The following is a 17314-nucleotide window of genomic DNA, read 5'->3' on the forward strand; positions in this document are numbered from 1 at the left end:
TTTTTTTTTTTTTCTTTTGAAGGGCCAAAACAACTTACTGACCCTTTGTTCAGCTTTTTTTCTTGGTGAATTATTTTGCCCAGGCAGTAACTGCAAATGGTCAGTTGTGATCAGTGTGCTACCCTGGTAAAATATGTAGAACAAATTAGCCATGCTAAGTAGATGGCTTTCCTGACTCTTGTCGTCATATGATGCTCGAGAGAGGGACCTTGGAACATGGGTTGATAACTCTTAAACACCATTCTCATTTTAAAATGGTGTGTTCTTTACTCTGTATGCTTGGAGTAATTTTCTACTAAATGTAACATTATTGCACTTTTTGCATTTAATATGAGACCAGTTTTAGTGCACCAGGTGTTCTTCCTTAGGGGTTTGAGTGTCTGACTGGGACTTGACAGAGACTCAGCTTGCAGTTGTCTGCAGACTGTTAGCCAGAGGTCTTTTCTCATGCTGTCAAGGTCAGAAAAGTAAATCTCAGTCATCCCAACACTGAGCCCTGTAGGACACCACTGGTCAACTAGTCACCTTCATACTGTCTCTCGGGCACCTGCTACCTGCAATGTGGGGGTTCTGTTTTTTAGCCAGTTTGCCCTCTCTTACCACATAGGAGTCTATATAAAGTGTTTTAGCTTTTTTACTATACCAGCATGAAGGATAGTGTCAAATGGCTTGGCCAGGTTAAGGTACACAATGTGGACAGCATGACCACTATTGAGAGCCTGTGGTACCCCCTCAAAGAATTTAACAAGATTTACCCTAGACTAAGCCAAAATGCTGCAGAACTAGTTTGAGATTTTTCATATGGTTTATTAGGTCTGTCATAATAATTTCCATGGCTTTGCAGATGCAACTTATCAGGCTGATGGTCCTATATTTCCCTAAGTCTGTGGTAGGGTCACCCCTGTGAAGATGCATCAATACTGCTATGCACCAAACCTCAGGGGCAAAACCTGTGGCTAAACTTACCGTACTTAAGAGTACTATACTATATTAATAAAGTATAGTATATTAAACCGATATATTATCAGGTCACATGGATGAAACTTTTTTGGTCTTGGAAAACATCCTCTTGATGCATTTAGTGATAAAGAGGTTGAGAGATTAAAGGATATGGACTTTCTAATATGTTTGCAATACTTATTGGTCAGAATAGGTGGTGCTATTTTGTTTAAGTTCTGAGTATTGGTGGTGGTTCTTAAGTTTCCTAACATAGCTAAAGAAGAATCTTGAGCTGCTTTAGTAGACCTGATTAGTATGAGGGTTATTTAAACTGCTGTATATTTAAGGATTTTTTTCTTTTATCACAAAATGTGTTTATATTGGACCACCAGGGCTGCTCTTAAATTTCTTTAAGATCTGGTTGGGACTACCAGTTCTACACATTTATCTAAGTAAGTGTAGAATTCTCTTTGGAGCTACCTGATGTGGCAGCACTGGGGGCTGATGCTACTATAAGTGAATTTTGAAATGTTATCAGAATTTGATGAGGTTAATGTGTTTGAAATCCTTGCATTATGAGATATTGCTTTTAGGGGGGAGGGGTTAGAGATTTTGAAAGTGAAAGACTGTAATCTATGGACTAACAATAGGAGGAGGAGCTTTCAGGGGGAAAGTAAATGATGACTTTTGTAAGGACAAAGTGAAGAATATTGTATTTTCTAATGGGTTTGTTAAAAATCTGGTCTAAATAGTTTTGCTTATTAAATCTAAAAACTTTTGAGCATATTGTACATTGGCGGTATAGACTCCAGTTTATTGAAAGTTAATGTCTTCCAAACTAATGGATTTCTTGTTTACAGGGAGATTAAATGCATTTAGGAACCTAAACTGATTTTGCAGGAGAAATAAAGGGTGCCTGTCGCAGTCTATAAACTGAATATAAATAGGCATCAAATTAAATAGGCAACCAAGAGGGCTGATTAGGTCAAGCAAAGCCAACTTTTGAGGTTAAACTAGTCTCCCAGATGAAAGATGACCATAAGACCTTCAGCTATGTCAGAAACCTGAAGACCAGCGCACAGCAATGTGCTGAACTAAAGGTTCCCTCTTTTCCACTCTTGTCTCCATCACTCCTTTCATAACTTCCCACTAACCTACCTCAACTCTTCCCTACTCTTTACATTCCACACACTACATCTTTGTACTATTCTCTCTTCTTCCTCAAAACTTATTCTTGCCCTCCCCATAACTCTCGTATTATACTTTTGCAGATCTCCTTCACCCCTACTGATATATACCCACTGTACAAACAAACTCATTTGTAAATATGTACTAACAATCTTTCTAATATAATGATTTGGGCACACCAGAAAACAGCTCACAGTTCGTTTATTACAGTAAAATTCCACACCAGCGCTTTCACTTGATAAAGCCCTGCATTGTGTCAGGGCAAAAGCGCTTGTGTGGAATTTTACTGTAATAAATGAACTGTCAGCTGTTTTCTGGTGTGCCCGAACTGCTCTTTTATTGGTTACCATTTGCATTTTTTTCCTGCTGTTTTTGTGTTTTTAAATTTTTCTAATGTTAATTCTCAATTTTTTTTTTTACTGTAAAATATATTGCATTATATTACTCATTTGTCATTGAGTTTTCCAAATTGCACAAGGTCCTACATCTGTATAATGTTCTTACATCTACAGAATATCTATATTCTTCTACTGTTACTCCTTTGTTTTGCATTTTTCATTTGTATAATTTCTGATGGAGCTTTTCTCTCTGGAACTCCTTTGAAAATTGACTCTTCTCAGCCCAGTGAACTATCCCGGTAAATAAACTGTAAAATAAATAAAAGGTTATGTTGCTGCCTTCAGCAAGCTTGTTGGTAGACCAGTTCAGTTCCAACTTTATCCCCCTTGGCTCCAACCATCTCCCAAAATATTCCCTCAGACATAACTCCCCCCCCCCCCCAACTATAACTAAGGAGCATGTACTGGCTGCTCTTGCTAAAGTGGACCCCAGTAATGTTCCAAGATGCCTCCTGAACAGCCAAAAATATGACTTTTATCAGGACCCCTGAAGTCCTTATTTAACTATAGTGTTTCAACCCCCCCTCAAAAGAGAGTAGCCTCTACAGTTTCTGGAAACCAGACCTATTAGTTGGACTATTCTTTCCATGGCTTTGCAAATAAGTTAATTTCCATGATTTATCAATAGGGAAATAGGAGAGCTCCAGACACTGGATCCACGTCAGTTTGGCTTTCTCAAAGGAAGGTCATGCTTACTAAATGCAGTCAACTTCTTTGAACAGGTCACCAAGGCAATAGATGAGGAGAAAACTGCCTCCCTAGATATGGCTAAAACATTTTGATACAATACTCCACTTGGGAATTGTCAAACTTCTGGAACTAGGTATAAACCCCTTTATAACATGTTGGATAGCTAGTTGGTTCACTGACGGGACCCAGGAGATTAGCATCAGTGAGGCTACTTCCATAAAGAGGCCATTCGCGAGCAGAGTCCCCCAGGGCTCTCTGCTAGGCCTACTCTTCTTTGGTTTTGAAATCCAACAAGCAGATGCCAATCTCATAGGCATCTAACTCTCCAAGTTTTGCAGATGATTGCAAACTGGGAGCAGTCCTTGAATCCTCCCAAGATAAGACCACCCTTCAGGAAAGTCTAATAGAGAAATGCTTGATGCCAAAGCTAGGGCTTGAGTCAGTACCAAGAAATTCATTATAGTACCTTTTTGAAAAGTTGTCCACCCCGGGTAAAACACCCCCTAAAAGTTGACTCCCTAGTTGGGGATCTGGGAATGTGTGCGAGTCCTAATGTGTCTCTTACACGCAACAAAAATACTGGGTCAAGTGGGTTTCTTAAGAGAAAACAATATGGAGCAAGTAAAACGGAAAGCTCTATCAGTTTAAGCAACTCCCAGACAAAGTATATAGGTTTACAATACTTATCCAGCAGGGAGTCGCCAGTAGTGCTTGTATGCAGATTTGGAGTCTTATAATGATTGTTAGCCTAGTATACACCTATGAAGTTGGCCCTGTTTAGTGTAATTCGGAGCTCAGTGAGTACAGTTTCTGGGTCTTTGAGAATTTGTCTGGAGGTGTGTGAAGATAGGTGAAGGCTGTCAGCCTAGCCAGATAGAACTTTGTGGATAATTCTGTCATTTGTAAATATTAATGTAAGCCACAGGCTTGTTCTCTTAAATGTGAAAAGATAGTATTGGATGTTGAACTGAAAAAAAATGTAAACATGCACTCTGCTGTAAGAAAGCTGATAAGCCAAGCATTGTGAAATTCTTTGATCTAAAACTCAGAGCCAAGATGTCTAGAGGGAGGCATTTTGCCCATTGTTTTGAGGCCAGAGTTAATGGCTAGAATTTTACATGTATAATTTATTTTATTGCTCTGGCTTCCTGACCAGCTGCAAGATCAAAAGGGCTATTAACCTCTTGAGTTTGTTAGCCTGGGAACCAGAAAGAATGATGTAATCTGAAATGAATCGGTGGTACTGTTAATTTAAGGACAGAGAGAATGAGAGCATTGAGCATTTGTCTTGAACATCCAACTCACTAGCACTCTGCCTGTGTTCTGTATAAGTTTATTTTAGAACTGTGTTTTCTGTAGGATATAGCTAGGAACTAGGAAGGTTAGATTAGTTTAGTTTTTTTTCTGTATTGATGTCAGAACTTTTCTACTGTATTATTTTAAGTATATCTCTGAACTCTTGACTAGCACTGTGTAGTAAGAAGTATTGTGTTGTGTTTTTATTATTCATTATTAAATATTTTTAAACCTTTCAACTGTGGCTGTTTTGTGTAGAGATAATTGAAGCTCTGAGTACATTGCATGTATTTAGTGATACTGGCCAAGCCACTCCAATAAGCCTTAACTGTTTGTTGCACTTACCATTTGGATAATAATATTGCACAGTAATAATTGGACACACTTTTTTGTTAAGGGCCTTTAGTAGCTGATAAATATTAGTGGGTAGTGGCTAGTGGTACTAGTGTATAGTCTGGGTAAAAGGGGGGCACAGCTGGAGAACCTGTGCCAGCCTTCCTCAGGAATGTCTGTGTGGTTGTATATAACTCTTATCTCAGTGTGTGTGTGTGTCAGCTACTTGGGCAGGGACACAAAGCACTGGTTGGACAGAGAGGGTGTTGGAGGTTTTAGCTTGCCCACTAGGCTGAGATCTGGACCCTATAGCTGTGCCAGTGGGGAGTCTTATTTGGGACCTGGACAGAAAGGGAGAAACCAGCCTCAGATCGACTGACCTCTGTGTGCTCTTAAGGGAAATTGTACTTTACTTTGTGTGTATTTATTATCCTTTCCCTATATGGACGCTCCTCACTGGTGTTGGTGGTGAGGATTGAGGCTCCTTGATTGCTGTGTCAGTGCACTGGTGTCACAAGTTGATACAGTCCTGAGAAAATTTGGAGACACCACCACAGTTGCCATTGGGCCTTAAGGCATGGGAGTGCTTTTTATACATTTAAACAAAGTTTCAGTAATTGCACAAATATGGATGTGTTCTTAAATGTGGACAGCCTGAAGTTTAGATGGTTTGTTAAGTTCTCTAATCCTGAGCAGAGACACCTTAATGTGATTTAATTTCAGATGTGATATGTTAATTATGTTGGGGTATCAGTTAGATGGACATGCTAAATCAAGGCACTATGGAGCAGCAAAGACTTTAGTATGCAGAGGCCTTGAAATGACGGGTGCAGACCATACTTTGCAAACCAAGTAGAACTCTTGTGCATCTTGTCTTTTGCCTAGGCACTGTTCCTGGAGAAGGAAGGATTCCATTTGGGACTAGGCATTTGTCACAAGCGTGGTGAGTTTTAGCATGTCTCACTGCATGTCCCTCAGGGTTTAATGGACCAAGTCATCCACCCTCACATGGACTTCCACCTTGTTACAGTTATATTTGTTGGCTGAAGGGGTCTTAAGGGTCCTTGCTGTTGGAGAAGGGGTCTTAAGGGTCCTTGCTGTTGGAGATTCTGGCACCTGAAAGACGGTTCCCATCACCCTGTCTTTGTCCAACTTAGCAAGTAGAAAATCTTTGTCGTACTATAACTGATTGCTAAAACATTTCTATTTCTAAAGTAGATTTGAGGTGATTTGACTTTGTGACCCTTTATTGAATGTGTACCTGAATGTGATGTGCTGATGGGTTTGCAGTTTTCATGGATCTAGGAGGCATTGGAGATGATGATTTTATAGCCTCAAGAGCTTTTAGTGTGGCTTGTGAAAAATGTGGTGGTACTCCTCACCCATATATGTTTAATCAAAGTGAAACCTCCAGATTTGTTCAATGACATCTCACAAACATAATTATTAGTGTTGAATAAGAGATAATTATCTTTGAACTTAAGGTGGTTACTACACTCCCTGAGGATGCCAAGTGCTATGACATTAACAAAAAAGTAAACAATCAGGCAAATATTCCATTTTAGTCGGGGGGGGGGGGTTAGAATTTCACAGAACAGCAAAATGCATGTTATCTGCGCTATATTATGGAGAGATGTACAATGTCTTGTCCTATGGAGGAATATAAAGTAAAAAATAGGTCTACACGGAGTGAATGCACCCAGTAAACAGCAACAGTAAAGGTAAAGTCAAACAAAAATACCGGGTGCAAAGCAGAGTTCGGTTTCAACACTTAAACACTTCTGTTCAAAGTCAGATAGAAACAGTTCTGTTCAACGCTAGAAATAAACCAAGTGTATAGAACTGAAATCCTAGGACAACCATTCACGAAATCCACGAAATCCAGTAAAAGATATATCAATAACATTTTACTCTTATGATGAGCTCTTGATCTACACAGATCAATGTTTGTTTATTTTATTTAGATTATTATGTTTATGCAGCACTTGTTATATATTGAAGGTTTTTATTTTGATTGTGTCATTAAACAACATCGCTATAGATTTATTTCTGGTTATAATGAATCGACAACATCAGATGTTGGTTCGATATGTTTTAATGTTGTTACATTTATGTTTAAAGCACCTTGAGTGTATTTTGATGAGAGAGAAGGGGGGGGTTTAAGAGAGAAGGGGACATTTATGTTGTTACATTAATGTTGGTTCGAGATGTTGGTTCGATATGTTTTAATGTTGTTACATTTATGTTTAAAGCACCTTGAGTGTATTTTGATGTTTTTAAGAGAGAGAAGGGGGTTTTGATGTATGTGTATAATTAATATATATATATATATATATATATATATATATATATATATATATATATATATATAATATATATTTTTAGAAATATTTATATATATATATATATATATATTTTTAGAAATATTTATATATATATATATATATATTTTTAGAAATGTTTCTTTAAGGGCTTGCATTGTTTCCCGCCATAGACTGTATTTAAACTTGTTTTATTAAAGCTGTAATTGGTCTGATGAAGCTATAAGCGAAAGCGCTCACCAACTGTTTTATGTGCACGCAATAAAGATATTCATATCTTTTACTGGATTTCGTGGATTTCGTGAATGGTTGTCCTAGGATTTCAGTTCTATACACTTGGTTTATTTCTAGTGTTGAACAGAACTGTTTCTATCTGACTTTGAACAGAAGTGTTTAAGTGTTGAAACCGAACTCTGCTTTGCACCCGGTATTTTTGTTTGACTTTACCTTTACTGTTGCTGTTTACTGGGTGCATTCACTCCGTGTAGACCTATTTTTTACTTTTTGGATTACTTTGGCTGCCTTGGTTTACCGGAGAGTATGAGTGAAGGGTTAATGCAAAACGTTGAACTCCCGTACTCGGTACGGGGACTACAGACTAGTGGTACATCAAGACTGGCTGTGGATCGTTTGGCTGACTGCTTGCGATATGATATCAATCCGCTAGAGACATTCGAATGTGATGATTGTTCATTGACGAGCGGCGAGGAGGTTTTCGACAGAGAGGGTCTACGAGTTGCAGTGGAGAAACTCGAGGTGGATTTGTATAAACTTAAGAGACTACAAACACAGAGGGAACATTTCGATGTGTGTATACATAGGAAGTTAATACCGAGAGGTCTTGGAGTACTAAAGATGCCGACGACAGCGACGCAGTATCCGGAACTCTTATATGAATGGCAACAGCTTAACCTCGAGGTAAGCCTCAACTATATGAGGTTGATGAACAGATTTTTTATGCCCATTGAAGAGACTTTGAGAGCAGACATTAACCAGCAGAAGTTGGACATATTTAGGAGCTTCCCAGAGAGGGAAGCGAACGATTACTGTCATGTTTTATTGGACAATGTAACCCAGTATGAGAAACGCTTATACAATCAAAAGAGGGCCAAGTTACAGAGAGATATTACAGACTTTAAGTTAGGTAATATCTTCACTTGGCCCAGAGCGAGTAACGTTCCCAACCCCCAGATACAGCATGGGGTAAATGTTGTTCAAGTTAATGATGCTAGTATTGTTGATAGAGGTATTACAACCGAGTGTTTGAATAATAACAGCATAGAAAGCACTGACTCAATAGCAACTAACTTGAATAAAATTACATCTAATGACCCCCCTGAATGTTCCATTAATGGAGAGGAAGTGCAGTTAGTAAGGAAGTCAGTGGGAGCTATAGATGGCAATACCACCGATATGATAGAACCCAGGGAAGTGACTAGCAATGTTGGGGATAGTTCTTCGTTTACCAACACTGAAGGACCAGTGGTTAGGAGGAAAACGACCAATTTAGTGTGCAAACAGTCTGCATCTACAAGTTTGACCAGTAATATGAACATTCCTTTAGATACAGTATTTAATACGAAACATCCTTTTCCAATCAGAACTCCACTAGGACAGGGGAGGAGACGCTCGATGAGCAGAGGGCGCCAGAAGAGGAAGCTCTCTCCGGATCGCCCTCAGAATTTGAGTATCAAGAAAATGTGGCAACAGAGGGACAAGAATTAGTGTTTAATTTATCCTCTGTTGAGTTAAATGTACATGAGTTGGAGGTTTTAAGGAGAGGCCTCTCCTTTATACCCACAAGTTACAGCACTCTAGAAGATACTCTAAGAGATTTCAAGTTGTTCATACGCAACCTGTCCCTGAAATTAGAGTTCAAAGGTACTAGTTACGAGAGAAGTATTAGACGACCTAGCACTTTTACTCCTCCTATACAGCCACTTCTTGCGGCCTATAGTAAACTTGTTGAGGATGATATATACAAGATGTACTATAAACATGATAGGAGTAAAAACAATAGAAGGATTTATAACTTGAATTTCAATCAAAGGAAAGCCTTAAATGATCTGTGCAATAATCCTACTATCATTGTCAGACCTGCTGATAAAGGAGGCGGCATGGTAGTATATGACATTGACAGATATAATACTGATATGCTAGCAATGTTGTATGATGAGAAATTTTATATACCAGTTACTATTGATCATGTACATAATATCAGTAAACAGATATTTGACCTACTATTAGATTTGCTTCATAGAGAGGTAATTGATAGTAAGTTATATGACTTCCTACATGTTATCCACCCCTTGGTTCCGGTCATCCAAGGGCTCCCTAAGATCCACAAGAACCGGATACATCCACCACTACGACAGATAGTGGCAGGGAGGGGTTGGTCCACGGAGCCACTCTCGATGTTTTTAGAGAGCAGGTTTAGACCTATAGTGGATCGGAATCCATTTATACTACGAGACACCAAACAGTTCCTCTTAGATCTGTATGGTTTTCTAGGCTCCACTCCAGTAGAGGTTGATTAAATATTAGTGACCATGGATATTCAATCCCTGTTCACCATGATACCTAATGAAGAAGGGATGAACATGGTAAATAGCTACCTTAGGAGGGTGTCTGATTATACATCAAATGATATTGATTTGTTTATGAAGCTGTTGAAGGTAGTGTTGGAATCCAATATCTTTTGTTTTACTGACAAGTTGTTCCTCCAAAAAGATGGCGTAGCTATGGGCACTTCATGTGCCAATAGCTACGCCAACTTAGTTATTGCTGAATGGGAAGTTAAAGAAATGTTCAGTAGTGAACTGTATAAGAGACACGTCTGCTTTTATCTGCGATTTGTGGATGATTTATTCCTTCTTTGGAATGGACCCAATGCACAATTATGTAGCTTCGTTAGGGAGTTGAATGACAGCACGAGTTATTTGACATTTACTATGGAATCTTCTATGCACAGAGTGTCGTTTTTGGACGTGTACATTGAGAAATTGGAGGGTGGTATCTTTAACACTGGTTTGTTTAGGAAACCGTGTCATAGGAATGCTCTACTCCACCGTACCAGCATGCATCCTGGCTTCATCTATAAGAATATAGTACGAGGCCAGGCAATGAGAGCTTCTAGGTACACTCCCATTGACTCTAAGTTTGTGCATGAAGTACAGGACCTTACAATTAGATTTAGACAGAGGGGATACACAGACAGAGACCTGAGCCTGGGTTTCACTGAAGTGGGAGACCTCAGATTAGGTAGAGCGGCACCTTATTTTTCAGATGGGCCTGCGAATGGAATGAATGCCAATTATGTTGCTGACACGAACATGTTGAACAACGTTCCATGTTCGATCCTTTATACTAAGGATATAGGATTTATAAAGGATACTATTAGTGCACATTGGCATGTATTATCGGTTGACCCCGAAGTGCAACGGATAGTTGGAGAAACCCAGGTTCATATACGGGAATAAGATGAACCTTAAGAAAATGCTATGCTATCCCAAGCCCTCGAGAGAGATGGGTTTAGGCATTAGTCATCATACAGCTCCGTGTGGTCACTGTAGTTTTTGTTCCTACATTGACCCTAATGTGGCCTTTGCTCATCCCTTAGGTTATGGTGTTTTTAATATGAAAGCAGGTGGCAACTGCATGTCCACCAATGTGGTCTATTTGGCCACTTGTATAACGTGTCCCGCATTCTACGTTGGCAAAACCAATAGATGCCTCAGAGATAGAATGCGGGAACATGTTTACCATATTAGGAAGGGCTGTTTGCGAAACGCCCTGGCTAAACACGTTAATGAGACTGATTCTACACATATGTTTAAGTTTAGGATCATGGAGAGGTTGTGGGACACTTCTAGAGGTGGTGATGTCTCCAATTTAACAGAGTCTAAGGAAAGCACTTGGATTATTAAGTTAAGGGCCGATGTTCTACCCGGCTTGAATGGTAAGGTCCCTATAAAACCTTTCTTGAAAATGAGGAGACTCAAGATTTGAACATTGACAGTCTCCTCTAGTTTTTCATGGTCATTACACCTGTGCTGTCATATATAGATTTTTTATTGTTTATATTTTTTGTGTTTTAACATTTTACTCTTATGATGAGCTCTTGATCTACACAGATCAATGTTTGTTTATTTTATTTAGATTATTATGTTTATGCAGCACTTGTTGTTATATATTGAAGGTTTTTATTTTGATTGTGTCATTAAACAACATCGCTATAGATTTATTTCTGGTTATAATGAATCGACAACATCAGATGTTGGTTCGATATGTTTTAATGTTGTTACATTTATGTTTAAAGCACCTTGAGTGTATTTTGATGTTTTTAAGAGCGAGAAGGGGGGGGGTTTTGATGTATGTGTATAATATATATATTTTTAGAAATGTTTCTTTAAGGGCTTGCGTTGTTTCCCGCCATAGACTGTATTTAAACTTGTTTTATTAAAGCTGTAATTGGTCTGATGAAGCTATAAGCGAAAGCGCTCACCAACTGTTTTATGTGCACGCAATAAAGATATTCATATCTTTTACTGGATTTCGTGGATTTCGTGAATGGTTGTCCTAGGATTTCAGTTCTATACACTTGGTTTATTTCTAGCGTTGAACAGAACTGTTTCTATCTGACTTTGAACAGAAGTGTTTAAGTGTTGAAACCGAACTCTGCTTTGCACCCGGTATTTTTGTTTGACTTTACCTTTACTATGGAGGAATATAACTATGCAGATTTTATTATGGAGAGATACACTGCCTAACGCAGAATAACTAAATGAGACTATGTAAAGTTAAGATGGCAACTGTGAACTATTGACAACAACATAGAGCAGCTACAAGTTATCAACTTTAAACTCTGAGCAACACAAAACGTCTATGGTCAACTTGGAGGTTAGTGAACCAAGTGTACAGTGCAGCCTGTTCAGCAACTACAAGCAGCTGACAGCTTCACTCCTGACACTGACAATGTGAGAGAGGGAGGAGATATGACAACTGAAAGGCTGAGATGGCTACATCTGTATACTGACATTACAACCCTGCTGCACTAAATGTAGTGTCATGAAAATGAGGGCAATTTATAATACTGAAAAAAATCTCGATTGAGCACAATGGCTGTAGGGGGATCCTAAGTGAAAGACCAGCATTGGTAGAGTTTAGTAGAATCTGGAACAGAAGCTGCTGTTAACAAAGGGATAATTAGTAGTGCATATAAAATATTGCAGGATAACTTTAGGAATCAGTCTGAGGAGGTTAGAAAGGATTGGGAAGAGAGAGTGAATACGAAATTCCCAAAGAAATAATGGGAGAATAATATGTATGGTTCCCAAATATGCAACAAAGGCTAGAAGATTAGGGATTTTTGCTTGGAAGTTGGCATAGGTATTTTTATACACGAGCAGACTCCAAAGAATTTTTCCTCTGGTAGATTGCAAATGTTGGAGGTGTGATGGGGAAGAAAGCGGTAATTTGGGAAGATATTTTTTGGGAGTGTAATGAGTTAGCAGACTTTAAAATTTCCCTGCAGACTACTGTGTCAAAAATACTTTGTGAACAAACTGGTTTAACTAAGGAAATGATTTTTTTAAGCTGTGATACAGAATCTGAATTGCCTAGACATAGTAAGGCCTTCCAGAGTTTAATTCTGGTGACTGCCAAAAAGCAATTACTGGAAAATGGAAATCAAAATCTAAACCAACCATACTAGAAGTAGTGAAAATAGTAAGAGAGCTACAAGAACTGGAAGTGGGATCTTAAGAAAAAGGTTAGGAACAAATTACTTAGAAAAAAATGGGAATTGTTCGAAAAAAATGGGAATTGTTCGAATAGGGAATTGTTAGAACAATACATGGATGAGGAATGAAGTTTTAAAGGAAGGCAGTAATTTAAACTGTACTGAAGCTTGTTTGTGATGTATGTTTGCAACTGAAAAGATGTGTGTGGTTTGTTTTCATTTATATAAATGTGTGATTATAAATCCATCACTTATGACATTGGCAAAGATGTTTCTTGTGTAAAAAAAAAAAAAAAAAAAAAAAAATCAGTAGCAAACGCACCGTTTTTACAGCAAATGGAGGCCTAGAAATAACCTAGTGATATTCTTTGTGTTTCACTGTTGCAGTTATCACCTGTGGGTTATCCCTGCTGTGGTAACCCTCGGACGGCTTGAATACCAGGGTCAGTTTTTGTGCGCCGGCTGCTCTAGCCTGATGTCAGGTCGTCAGTACTATAAAGCAAGGCAGCTGATATCGGTACATCAGTCTTTCTTGCCGTGAAGCCCGTAGCAGAAGCAGTTTACATGAGTGCCAGTCGGTTGCTACCAGAAATCGAATTTCAGCAGAAAACATCTAAAGCTAAGTATCCTGTTGGGGACCCTTCTTTTCTTGCTCTAACCGATGTCCAAAAACAATAGTCTTGCCTGTGGAAAGCAGATCCCACACAGAGATTTTCATTCTTACTGCATCATTTGCTTAGGCTCAGACCACGACGTCAGTTGTTGTTGGTTCTGTGCCCTCTTTAATGCGAGAACCATTCACTGTAGAGCTCTTTTTGTATGCTATTATTTTCATATTCAGTCTTTGAATTCCAGTAGGGCATCCGTCAGCCACCAATCCACCAATATTCCGAACAAAATGTAAAGCTAGAGATGGGCCACACAAGGCTTAGCCTTCCGACGATGCTACTGCTAAGCAAGTTGTCATTTCTCTAGAATTCAGTGAGGTGCTTTTGCAGCCCCTGATGCCCGACTCGCTTTCTACTCAGGCCTCTGCCAAGACCCTTTCAGAGTCTGGTATGCTGTGGGAATCCACTTAGTCTTCCGAGCCTTTGGCTGTCTCTGCCTCTGTTGGGTCCGGAGCTGCAACGCAGGCACCAGCTTCCAAGGAGGCCATTTGCACTACCGATGCTAGACAACAACTGACGTCTTCTCTTCCAACTACCATTTCTCAGAGACTGACTGATTCTGTCAGGCCTCGAAGCCGGCCACTCCTAGGAAATCTGCTTCTAGACACCATCTTGCTACTGTTTCCCTACCCCAAGCTCAAATGCTTAAAATGTCAGAGTATCTCGTCTCCTTTATCTGAGGTACTCAAGCCCCCACCCCAAAAAAGATGAGGCTTCTTTCTCCAGAAATTGATAGACCAAGAGTCTGAGGAATCTGATTATTCTGCCTTTTGAAGAGGAACAACAGCCCTCAACTGTTTGAGGATTCAGATGTGGAGGAATCCATCCCCTCTGCCTCCCCTCCAGAGGACTTTTTCCTTCGAGGGGAAACCCTCCACTACCTCAGGAACATTTTCAGTGGGAATCTTGGGACTACTCGCAGTCAAATTACTTGGAGAGTTTCTGGAGCCCCAGCACAGACCCCTGGCCATCCCTCCTATTCTAGAAGTGATGGATGATGTTTTCCTTGAATCAAGTTTAGCCCCTGATGCCCTGCTTCCTATTCCAGCTAAATCTGATGGGTACTACAGAGTACCAGATTCTCACAAATACTTGTACAGGAACCCTGCTGCAGACCCTGAGGTCATTACACAGGGACCCAAAGGAGATAAGACTTGTTCTGCCAAGAATCCTCTTCCATCTGAGAGAGACTCCAGAGCTCTGGACAGATAGCTAAGGTTGCAGAGGTGCATACTCTTACCCTATCAGAGCATTCATTTGTCAGTTCCATATATTAAAATATCAACAACACACTTTGGAACAAATAAAGCAGAAGATTGCTACCTTTCCTGACTGTGCCAACTAAAGAGCTGGCAGAATTACTACACTCTACTGGTCAAGTGGCCAAGCACTCATTACAATATGGATATGATGCCTTAGAAGCCTCTAGCAGGGCAGCAGTGACAGGATCTGTTATTAGAAGACATGCATGGCTGAAGGAATAATCCTCTCTCTGATCATGTCAAGTCTAAACTTATTGATGCACCCCTAGATAAGGAATGCCTGTTTGGGGGGAAAAAGCAGAAGAGGTGCTTAAAAAGATGGAAGACTAAGCAAAATCTATGCAAACAGTAAAAAGATTTCTTTCAAGTTCAACCACCCAGATTCAACAAGAACTTCCTCTAAGCATCGGGCCTTCCCTGCACCGAAAAGGCAGGGACAAATTAAGCCCTGCAGGGACAGAACATACAGGCCCCTATCCCAGGACCAGCAAAGAAGCAACAATGGACCACTTCCGCCTTTAAGGCAGGGAGTTCTAAGCCAAACTTCTATGGTAAGCACTCAGTGTCTCTTCCCCCTCCTTTCATGCATCTAAAACTAGGAGGAAGGCTCACCCTCTTAAAGGACAATTGGGTATCTATAACCAAGGACCAATAGGTATTAAAAATTTCTCAGGGATACAGATTCTCCTTCAGTGAACTCCCATTACCAAGAGGGTACCCAGACCTCCCCCCAAACCAGTGGGCAGAGACATTGAAATGGGTAAAAACACTAATATCCCAGGGGACAGTAAAACCTCTTCCCTCCAGATCAAACAGGAAAAGGTTTTTACTCCAGACTATTCCTTGTTCCCAGAAAAGAGGGCACTTGGTGCCCCATCCTGGATCTATCCAACTGAACACCACCTTGGTGGTCCCCAAATTAAAAATGCTAACCTTGCAGCAGCTCCTGCCTATGCTCACACAAAATGCCTGGATGGTGACACTAGACCTAAAAGATGCCTACCTCCACATCCCCCATCTGGGAATCGTGCAAAAAATTCCTGCGCTTCAGTGCAGGATATCGGCACTTTCAGTTCTCTGCACTGCCCTTTGGCTTATCTACTGCTCCCAGAGTATTCACCAAATGCTTGGCCCCGGATATAGCCTTTTGCAAACGGAGAAATGTACAGATTTACCCTTACATGGACAACTGCCTCATTCGGGCGACCAGCAAAGAAAAGTTGCTCCAGTATCTTCTTTGTCAATCTCCAATCTTCCCTAGGGTTCACCATCAACGAGAAAAAAATCAAAGCAGAACCCCACTAGGAAAATTGTTTTCCTGGGAGCTGTACTAGACATAGCAACCCTAATGGTCTTCCTATCCCCAGAAAAGCAGAGCTTCCTGCCTCTCTGCTTCACACAGCTGGCTTCCAGAAGTCACCTCACTGCGAGGAGGTTCCTGCAAGCCCTGGAATACATGGCATCTTGCATTCCTCTCACTAGGCTTCACATCTTGCATCCTCACCAGGCTTTACATGAGAAAGCATCAGTGGTACTTAAAGAACCTTTGGTGTCGGCACTCTCAGTCCCTAGAGACCACACTCCCACTGATTCCTTGCATAAGGGACAATTTTTTCTGGTGGGCAGAGACCTGTGCCATGAACAAGGATCTTCCCTTCATCCTCCACCCTTCCGGCCAGACCATCACCACCAATGCCTCAGACATAGCTTGGGGCACTCACCTAGCAGGCAGGTGTACCCAAGGTCTTTGGAATGCCCAGCAACTTCATTTGCACATCAACCAGAAAGAAATGATGGTAGTGCAAAATGATCAGACTTCCTTCCAACCCCATCTCAGGCCAGGGGTCCTCCTTATAAAAACAGACACCACAGTAATGTGGTAAATAAACAAGCAGTAGAGCACCCAATCTTACCCCCTGTGCAGGTTCACTGAGTCTATGGCTTACAGCCACCTCCATGGGGCTACACCTGATTTCCCAATACTTACCAGGGATCAACAACACACTGCCAGACCACCTAAGCATAAACTTACTGGACCCCCATGAATGGCAGCTCCACAGAGAAATCTTTCTGCAAATCACCCAGGAGTGGGGGACCCCAGAGGTGGACCTCTTTGCCTCGCACTTCAACCACCAGCTGCACAAGTTTTGTACCAAGGAGTATCACCTCCGAACATGGAAGGTGGATGCCTTGACCTTCCCCTGGAGCTCCCCCTGTGTACACATACCCTTCTCTACCCCTTATTCCCAAGGTAATGATCAAAATGAGAGGAGAGACCAAAGGCCATCCTCATCACTCCAGATTGGCCCAGACAACATTGGTACCCCTTACTATGCAGTCTGACCTTACAGCCTCCAAAGCTGCTTCTGCTAAGGTCAGACCTCCTGACCCAGGAGAGGGGGAAGGTACTGCACCCAGACCTACAGACTCGAACTTTCAGCATGGCTCATACACTAAAAACTAACAAGAAGTCACTGTT

The sequence above is a fragment of the Protopterus annectens genome, chromosome 6.part0 (assembly GCF_019279795.1).
Source record: "Protopterus annectens isolate FY-2018-M chromosome 6.part0, PAN1.0, whole genome shotgun sequence".
In the NCBI taxonomy this organism is placed as follows: Eukaryota; Metazoa; Chordata; order Ceratodontiformes; family Protopteridae; genus Protopterus; species Protopterus annectens.